This window comes from Lacerta agilis, chromosome 3, assembly GCF_009819535.1.
Source record: "Lacerta agilis isolate rLacAgi1 chromosome 3, rLacAgi1.pri, whole genome shotgun sequence".
NCBI classification, from domain to species: domain Eukaryota; kingdom Metazoa; phylum Chordata; class Lepidosauria; order Squamata; family Lacertidae; genus Lacerta; species Lacerta agilis.
In genome coordinates, this window is record NC_046314.1 from 103,658,872 (window position 1) to 103,669,241 (window position 10,370).

The following is a 10,370-nucleotide window of genomic DNA, read 5'->3' on the forward strand; positions in this document are numbered from 1 at the left end:
GGGCGGGGCAGGCCGGAGGGAGCCACGCAGGCGCGCACTTAAACCCGCCCCGCGTCCTTCCCCTCCTCAGTCGGCCTTGGGGCGCGAGAGGGCGCAGTCCAATCGTCTCGCGCCTCCCGGTGCTATCGCGAGGTGAGGGGCTGCCTTCAGGGACGGGCAAGGCAGGCGTCCGCCCGCCAATAGGCGGGTGCCTGTAGCAGGATCTGGAAGTCACCCTATAGGGAGCGAGCTTTTGGGTCTCACAGAACTCCTCCTCAGGCGCCGAAGGATGACACGAGGATATTGATTATTAAGTGGGGAGCGAAAAACACATCGCTGGAAATCGGCTCGATGAGATATTTCGGAATCAGTCAGTCTTTCCCCCACCGAAAGCTTTGGCGCCTGCTTCCTTTTTGTTGTTGTTCAGTCGTGTCCGACTCTTCGTGACCCCATGGACCAGAGCACGCCAGGCACGCCTATCCTTCACTGCCTCCCGCAGTTTGGCCAAACTCATGTTAGTAGCTTCGAGAACACTGTCCAACCATCTCATCCTCTGTCGTCCCCTTCTCCTTGTGCCCTCCATCTTTCCCAACATCAGGGTCTTTTCCAGGGAGTCTTCTCTTCTCATGAGGTGGCCAAAGTACTGGAGCCTCAACTTCAGGATCTGTCCTTCTAGTGAGCACTCAGGGCCGATTTCCTTGAGAATGGATAGGTTTGATCTTCTTGCAGTCCATTGGACTCTCAAGAGTCTCCTCCAGCATCATAATTCAAAAGCATCCATTCTTCGGCGATCAGCCTTCTTGATGGTCCAGCTCTCACTTCCGTACATTACTACTGGGAAAACCATAGCTTTAACTATACGGACCTTTGTCGGCAAGGTGATGTCTTTGCTTTTTAGATGCTGTCTAGCTTTGTCATTGCTTTTCTCCCAAGAAGCAGGCGTCTTCTAATTTCGTGACTGCTGTCACCATCTGCAGTGATCATGGAACCCAAGAAAGTAAAATCTCTCACTGCCTCCATTTCTTCCCCTTCTATTTGCCAGGGACAGTGGCCATGATCTTTACCATGCTTCCTTTACCATGCAGCTAAATATTTATTGCTCACATAACGCTGTTTGCAGTGGCCTATGGCTGTCTATTGAAAGAAACATAAACCTGAAGTTCCTGGCAAGGTTGAAAGAAATCACCGGTTTTCCAAACGTTTCAAGAGTGCTTTTTTAAAAAAGTGTTTTTTCATATTACAGATCATGTTTCCTGCCGTGGGCTTCATTGGGAGGAAGGGCAGGATAAACACTGAATAAAACTAAATAGCCAGCAAGTATGCTTCCTGCTTAAATAAAATAAGAATTGGTGGTGCAATTAATCCTTGAAACGTACTGGAATTACTCTTGATTTTAGCTTTCTCGAGTAAGCTTGGTTAGGCTCTAATTGAAAGTGTGTTAATGTTCTGCACATTTGATATAGAAACAGTCGTTTGTGTGAGCTGAAAGTCTCAAGTGGGGAAGGGGATTTTGCAACGCAAGAAGGTGACAAGTTTCTCTTGTACCACATGGGCAGTTGCTACAAATGTGGTGTGTCAATCATGGAGCAGATTCCACTAAAGTTGGCAAATGGCTATTTGTCCTCAGCATCAGCTTTTACCATATCTCAAAAAATGAAAACATATTTTATTAATCCAAAATCTTCATTTTCCTACTTCTAATAGGCTATTGTCAAAAGAACCCTAGAGGTAGACATCTGTGAAAGCATCTGTGTCAGGTTGGCCTCATTCCTGGCTTTATCTGATATTGCCTGTAGCATTATGACATCTAGTGGCTATAACTGGGAATAAACACAAAAAGAGATCTAGTCCAGCAATCTCTTCCCAATTGTGATCCCCAGCTACTGTGTACAGAGGCACACCATCTCTAATTTGGAGCTATTGTGCCTAGTAATTTCATTGATAATTTCATTGGCCTCTGTGTCGAGACAATGGAGTGTGCCTGGGGGGGAGGTGAAGTTAGGCATTAGCAGCACCAAAGTGACCTCCCCGGGGTACAGGCCTGGGCAGTGTGTATGGAGGTCCTGGGCTGCCCAGATGCCAAGACCCCCTCTTGACCTCACTGATGTGGTCCAAAGGCAAGCAGAGCAAATGTGTGTAATCCTTTTTCAAAGCTATCCAAGTTGGTTGCCTTCACTACATGTTGTGGGACTTAATTCAAGAGTTTTAACTATGCATTGTGTAAACAAATAGTTTATTTGTTGTTGTTGTTGTTCAGTTCAGTCGTGTCCGACTCTTCGTGACCCCATGGACCAGAGCACGCCAGGCACGCCTATCCTTCACTGCCTCTCGCAGTTTGGCCAAACTCATGTTAGTAGCTTCGAGAACACTGTCCAACCATCTCATCCTCTGTCGTCCCCTTCTCCTTGTGCCCTCCATCTTTCCCAACATCAGGGTCTTTTCTAGGGAGTCTTCTCTTCTCATGAGGTGGCCAAAGTACTACTGGAGCCTCAACTTCAGGATCTGTCCTTCTAGTGAGCACTCAGGGCTGATTTCTTTGAGACTGGATAGGTTTGATCTTCTTGCAGTCCATGGGACTCTCAAGAGTCTCCTCCAGCACCATAATTCAAAAGCATCAATTCTACGGCGATCAGCCTTCTTTATGGTCCAGCTCTCACTTCCGTACATTACTACTTCCGTACATAGTTTATTTAGTCTGTCCTGAATCATTGAATGGTCCCGTGATCTAATATTATGAGAGATGCAGAGAATTTTCTCTCATCCACTTTCTCAACACAATGGTAACTTTAAACATTTCTGTCCGTTCCCTGCTTACTTGCCTTTTTTCTAAAGTAAAAAGTTCCAGATGTTGTAACCTTTCCTCATAGGGGAGTTACTCCACTCGCTTGGTCCTTTTGGGTGAACCTATTCTGGTATTCCAAATGTGGTTACACCATAGATTTGTATAACAGCTTCATGATATTGGCAGTTTTATTTTAAATCTGTTACCTTACGATGCCTAAGATGGATTTTGCCCTGCCATACATTGGGTTGACATCTTCATTGAGCTATCCACTACAACCCCAAGGTCTCATTTATGCTTCTTTGGCTACATGTCTCAGCCTTACACATTCTAAATGCAGAAAATTATTGTTCAGTCACAGGAAAAAAAGCCCCTTCTTATATAGTGAAATTATGTAGGGGTGCTGATGGGTAGAGAAATTCAAGATACAGAACTATGTTGGTTTTGGAATTCCTAACTAAACACCAATACTTTGGCTCCAATATTTTGGCCACCTCGTGAGAAGAGAAGACTCCCTGGAAAAGACCCTAATGTTGGGAAAGATTGAGGGCACAAGGAGAAGGGGACAACAGAGGACGAGATGGTTGGACACTGTTCTCGAAGCTACCAACATGAGTCTGACCAAACTGTGGGAGGCAGTGGAAGACAGGAGTGCCTGTCGTGCTCTGGTCCAGGGGGGTCACGAAGAGTCGGACACGACTAAACGACTAAACAACAACTAAACACCAATTTTGTTGGTTTGTGACTTGGACCATCTAAGCTTCAGTGGAACATCCTACCAAGTCAGTGTGCACAGGTCATTCTTAACTTGAAATCATGAAACGTGGTGTCAAAGTTCTAATTGTTCTATTCTTTAAGGTTCTTTAACCAATAAAACAGTTTTTAACCAACAGGGGGCAACATTTTGCTACGCAAACTAGCATTTCGATTCCTGCTTGTTATTAAGTGCGTAGGCTGAGTCCTTTTACAGTATTTGGAACAGAATTATCTTCACATTTGCGTGTGTGAACCAAGCTGCCTTTCATAGTGCAGGTTGGGAAGGTCCGTAGTTCAGTGGAGAACACAGGTGTCAGGTTAAGTTCTTAACATTCCCAGTTAGACTTCAAATGAAAGTTACGCCTGCTGAGATTATCTCTTCTACGCAATAATTAAAAATGCAGGAGTCCTGTTTTCTTTTGCATCTGGACACCCTATTTTTTATTTATTTACAAAAATATAAATGTATATATTGCCCACTCATAAAAGATCAAGGTGTTGTATTCCCTCAGATGAGGGCAACCCCATTCAGAAAAGGCAACTGGCCTGTCTTCCAGACACAGGAACCACCTCCCCACAGAGCCTTCATCTTCACAGGCTCTAGCCTAAGTTTATTGACCCTCATCCAGTCCACTACTGCATTCAGGCATTGGTCCAGAACTTGTACAGCCACATTCAGATATTATGAAGAAACCAAGCAGCATGTAATCAGCATATTGATAACACTCTGCTCCAAAACTCATAACAACCATTCCCATCCGCTTCATGTAGAGATGTTAAATAGCATCAAGGACAAATTGGGGGTGGGGGGGATCATTGGGACGATTGTGTGTAGAGAAAGAGCTAAGTACTCCCTGCTCCATCAGCCCATTTACACTGCAGGGTTGCCATATTTTGAAGAGCGGAAAAGAAGACACATTTGCTGACTTCTACTTCTAACTTTGGATCTTTATGATGACTCTCAGTTTACATACCTGTGAAAAAGAGGACCTGTCCTGGAAAAAGAGGACATATGGCAACCCTAATTCACAGTTATGGTTGCTCTGCTGCTGCTGCTTTAGGGATGGGGGGGGACTGATATAAAGGGAATGCTATTTGGATGAAAAAGGCTTGTGATAGAATTGATTCCTAAAGAGGAGGAGAGAGAGACCATGGAGACAGAAATTGCTAGAGCAATCTATGCAGGCCATAGTCACTCAGAATAGGAGAGTGATAGACCATCTACACCTGGGGAACTGGGCACCTATTCCACTGAATTAAAAGTCAGGTTTTCTGAGCTCGCTAAACAGGGAAAACATAGGAGTGTGTATGTTTTCTTCATAACATCATGCAAGTGGCCTTTAAAAAGCAAGTGAACACAGTGTGGCTATTTCACATTAAATGTGTGGAAGCGGCTGTTTTTGCCTTTTGATTATTACAAAATGAACGGACCGGTGGGCATGATTCAGCACTTTCAAGTCCCATGAGTTTCAAGCGGAGACTGAAACATGTAGATTAGGCAACAGCAATACATCCATGTGGAATCAGTGATACTCACCACTCAGTAAACATATAAAGGAGTAAATTGAAGCCAGTGTGGCTTTTTGTAACAGGCAACCAAATCCCATGCACCTTTACACAGAAATCAGTTCAGTGAAGCACATAGAGCACATAGAGACTCTGCTGCAGTCCTGTGAACACTTTAGGAATGATTTCTTTTGAACTCAGAAGGGCTTACATTTGAATAAGCATGCGATCAGAGTGCAAAATGTGTAAAGCAGGGCTGGCAACACATAAATAGACTGACATCAGGATTAAGGCTGAGCAGGCCTCCCCTCCCTTAAAAAGCAAGCTGGATCAAAGCCCCTAAGCAGCAGAATAGAGTGTTATGGTGTTTGTCCAAGCAAAACCTTCAGCTTCTTAGCTAGCCTTTGGCTCTTTAACTTTTAACACGCTTCTCCAATTAAGCTCTGGCCCTCAATTAATCATTAAGATGACAGAACTGAAGAGTCAGGCACAGCTGCTGCAATTTGATTTATCCACCAAGCAGACCTGTTGATGAGGGGAGAAACATTGGCTTTAATTTAGAGTGAATTGGGTCTGAGGATTTGGTCGGTTGTTGTTGTGATGAACTGGAACCTCGTCTTTTCCAGCTTTGACAGCGGGAAGATCTTGATGTGATTTGTGTGGGCTCTTCCAAGGCCTGATGTTTTCCTCTGAACAAGGCTATATTCATTATATTGGAGGTGCCAATCCTAATAATTTAGGCTCCCTCTCTTTCAGTTCTTATTTAAAAGATGGTATCTTTTACTTTCAAAGATAAAAGAAATAATTCGGCATACAGCATTCTGGCCTTTCGTTCACCAAGAAATAATCCTACTTGTTACTAGGCTTGTTGTTGTTGTTCAGTCGTTCAGTCGTTCAGTCGTGTCCGACTCTTCGTGACCCCATGGACCAGAGCACGCCTATCCTTCACTGCCTCTCGCAGTTTGGCCAAACTCATGTTAGTAGCTTCGAGAACACTGTCCAACCATCTCATCCTCTGTCGTCCTCTTCTCCTTGTGCCCTCCATCTTTCCCAACATCAGGGTCTTTTCTAGGGAGTCTTCTCTTCTCATGAGGTGGCCAAAGTACTGGAGCCTCAACTTCAGGATCTGTCCTTCTAGTGAGCACTCAGGGCTGATTTCCTTGAGAATGGATAGGTTTGATCTTCTTGCAGTTCATGGGACTCTCAAGAGTCTCCTCCAGCACCAGAATTCAAAAGCATCAATTCTTCGGCGATCAGCCTTCTTTATGGTCCAGCTAGGCTATTAGCTAACAAATGTAAGGGCTAACAAGATTTTATATTTTCAACTTCTGTTAAATAACAATAATAAAAAATAATTAGATACTAATAAAATTTAAAATGCCAAAACCCTTATCCACTAAGGCGAGGCATATGCGTTTATTGACCAGAACATTGGTATCCACAACAAACTTTTTTTTTTACTGCAATAAACCAGTGATAGTTCAATTTAATTGCTGTATGGATATTGGACAGTGATAATCTCAGAAGCAGGAGTGTTACAGTGCAGATAGCTCTTGGTTTGGGAAGAGCTCCTTTGATCATCCCAAAGAGCAACAGTTGTCAAGAAAAACCTGATCAAATGTAAACTCTCCCCCTCATATTCTCCAAGGATGAAGCCACACTAGCTAGAGCTGGATTTTCCGAAAAAGACCAAGCTAGGCTGGAGACTGTGGCTCCAGCTAACCTATGGCTGACCCATCTCCCATGAAAAGCATTCCCATTGCTAGAATACTTCCATGAATAGCTTGGGTTTGAAATTTACCAAACCAAAGTGATATACCCCTCCAGCTCTCTATTCATTACTTCAATTAACAACCAGTCGCCTGAAAAATGCCCCAATCTGTTTCATGGGGAGGTGCGTGGAAAATCTATGAGCCAAGCCAATTAGCATCCCATTTGTGGCTCTCTGGGGAATTTAATTGGAGCTACTTGGTTGATCGAAGGCCCAATAACATTTTCATTTTGTTAGGGAGAATGTAAGGTTTGTTAAATGAGCAGATTCCCTTAAGGCCCATCTGTGGATCGCCATTTCCAGGCCAGAAGGGGCAATAAGGCAAGCGTGCTTTTTTTGCATACACATGGCTTCTGTATTCCCGGGACCAGGCTTGCAGCAGCTGGACACAAACAGAACAAGCCTTTGCCACCCGGGGTGGGCGTTACAGCTTCTCCACTAAATTGTTGCACACATGAGCAGGCCCATTGTCTCCTTCTAAAAGGGCATTTCAACTGCCCATTACCAGGCAGCCGCCAGACAACAAAAAGGATGCAGCCTCTGTGTGGACAACCTGTCTGCTGAACATATTGTTAGGGGGCAATTAATTTGCAAATTGCCTGTTTGTAAATCCAGGCCTGAATCAGTTACCTTCCTCTCCCCAAAGCGTGCGTTCATTTTCAATTACGATTGTTGTTGTTTCCCCCCTCCCTACATAAAAGGAAGTCCCATGAATAAGTAGGGTAATCTGATGAGGAGCATGGAACAAAAAAAGTAATTGTTTCTGCCTTGACAAGTGGAAGAAGAAACAGCTTTAAGCAGAGCTTTTTTTCTGGGGGGACGCAGGGGTACCCTAAACATTTTGTGAATCTCTGTACTTTTGTCCATTTACAGTACTGTATTTATTTTCCCTGATTTGAACTATAAAATGGTGATTTTCTTGAGTCAAAATGAGAGTACCCATAAACATTTCTTTAAAGAAAAAAAGCACTGGCTTTAAGGGGGGGAAACTAGGGGGGGAAACTACAGTACATATATACATAACACTTTCTGCTTGTATCTTAGGCTGGAGTCAGAGAATAATTTTTGAAGTGATTTGAAGATGGTATGATTTACCCACCACTCCCCTTATATTACAATGTTTTCCTTTGACTGGCTATTGTTTCTAGTCAAGTAAGTTTTGCAGGTTTTTGAAGTGCTGCAAAGAATTTGCAAGCAGGCAATATAATAGATAGAGGAGTGTTCAAGCCATGTGGAATGAATATAACATTTAATGCTGAAAAAATTGTCTCCAGATTGAATATATTGAAGGACAATGGTCTGTTTTGCCTGTAATGGAAAACAACGGTTTCTGCCTTTGTGAATGAACTGCAGCAAACTCTCTCTTCACCCTCTATCAGAGGAGCAGATTAGAAGCTTCAGAGTTTAAACAAATATCAGTTTACTGTGACATCTAAGCTTGGGAAAATGTGGTTTCTCTAAAAAACCCTAGTTAGTGGGGATAAACAAGATCAAACACTATGGTTTCAGATCCTAGTTTGTTCACTAACTAGTGGTGAAAAACACACATTCCCTTTAGAACAGAGAGCCAGTGTGGTGTAGTGGTTAAGAGCGGTAGACTCGTAATCTGGTGAACCGGGTTTGCGTCTCCGCTCCTCCACATGCAGCTGCTGGGTGACCTTGGGCTAGTCACACTTCTTTGAAGTCTCTCAGCTCCACTCACCTCACAGAGTGTTTGTTGTGGGGGAGGAAGGGAAAGGAGAATGTTAGCCGCTTTGAGACTCCTTTGGGTAGTGATAAAGCGGGATATCAAATCCAAACTCTTCTTCTTCTTCTACCATAGGAGCTGTGGTTTGTTGAAAATTGGAAGTGGAAGCTTCTGATCCCCTTCCTTGACAAATGAAGATGTTACATCTACTTGTGTTGTAGAAAACAATGGTCTGTGGTTAGTTATTATTATTGTTATTTCCTGTTGAGCGACACAGGAAACCTCTCTCTAAATCAGGGGTCCCCAAACTAAGGCCCGGGGGCCGGATGCGGCCCAATCACCTTCTAAATCCGGCCTGCGGACGGTCCGGGAATCAGGGTGTTTTTACATGAGTAGAATGTGTGCTTTTATTTAAAATGCATCTCTGGGTTATTTGTGGGGCACAGGAATTCGTTCATATTTTTTTTCAAAATATAGTCCGGCCCCCCACAATGTCTGAGGGACAGTGGACCGGCCCCCTGCTGAAAAAGTTTGCTGACCCCTGCTCTAAATGAATCAGTGTACACCCAGAAATGGAACACGTGAGTACAAAAAAAGTCAGGTTCATATGTTCTTGGCTGCAGCGCCCAAGTATACCCAGATTGGCCTCCCTGTAATGTATGAATGCCCCTAATTTGTAGAATGGATGGTTGTTGGTAGGATTTAATTTCTTCAGGTTGGGTTGTGGCACAATTTTTTGAGAGGACTTGCTACTGCCTTGTTAGTGAAATGTGGAAAACAACATCAGCTGACCAAAGAAGCAATTAACTTATTGCTGTTTGTTCATGTAGTAGCCTCATGCCATATTGCACCCTTCCCCTTCCCAAACTTGTCAGTTCCAAACCAGCTTTGTGTCTTTATTCTGTGCCATTAACACTTTGGCAATGGAAAAAGTGGTATATTTAACATGGCAGATTCTCTAGGCTGAGGGGAGTATTGCTGTCAGGAAATAGACATTTTGCCGTTTGCACTATGCTAGGCTGCTGGGGGTAAATGGGATTGAAACTGTTATGCCTTTAAGACAAAATAGAGGTTTGGGTTATTTGAAATTGATTAGAAAAAAAATGCTTTCCATGTGATTTCTTTACAATAAAAAGTTAATAACGTCAAAGCTAAATAATAACATTTTTTATTTATCTGGGTCTTCCAAGTCAAGCACTGTTGGGGATCAGGCATTCGGCTGGTGTAAAAGTTTCTCCTGGTGTAAATCAGAACAACTCTGTTTCATATGATAGTTTTATGCTGAAGATCAAGCCATGTGATTCCTTGCAAACCATCACCTTGCTATCAGAATCATGGGAAATCATATAACAGGATTTTATGAAAGCCAATCATATTAAAGAGCAAATAAGGTAGGTTAGGGACATGTGAGAGGGAGAGAGAGACTATTTAATTTGTCATCTTATGAACGTTTTAATATCTGAAAAGCTACCAATTTGTCAAGCCAGTTTGAAACTCAGGACAGAGCTGCTAATCTTTTTATGATTATCTACATTTTTTATTACTAATATTATTTCTATTTACTACAGAAAATCAGGAGGAGTACACCTGGCCTAGCAATACTCTTGCCCTAATCTTCTTTAAAGCTCTGTAGGGCATTACCAGATATAATCTAACCCTCCCAGGTTAATGTCAATGCCCTTATGGGCATAAACTCTTCTCCAAGAGAATTAGGTATTTTCCTTATTATGAATGCAATACCTTTTCAGAGAATGTCACAAAAAAAGTTTCCATGAAAACTGGATTGGTTTCTAGCAGAATGATGCTGTTTTCCTTGAGAAAAGGGAAAGTCCATGGGAAGAGTAAACACCCCTGCTTACTTTACTGCCCCCCTAAATAAAAAACTGGCC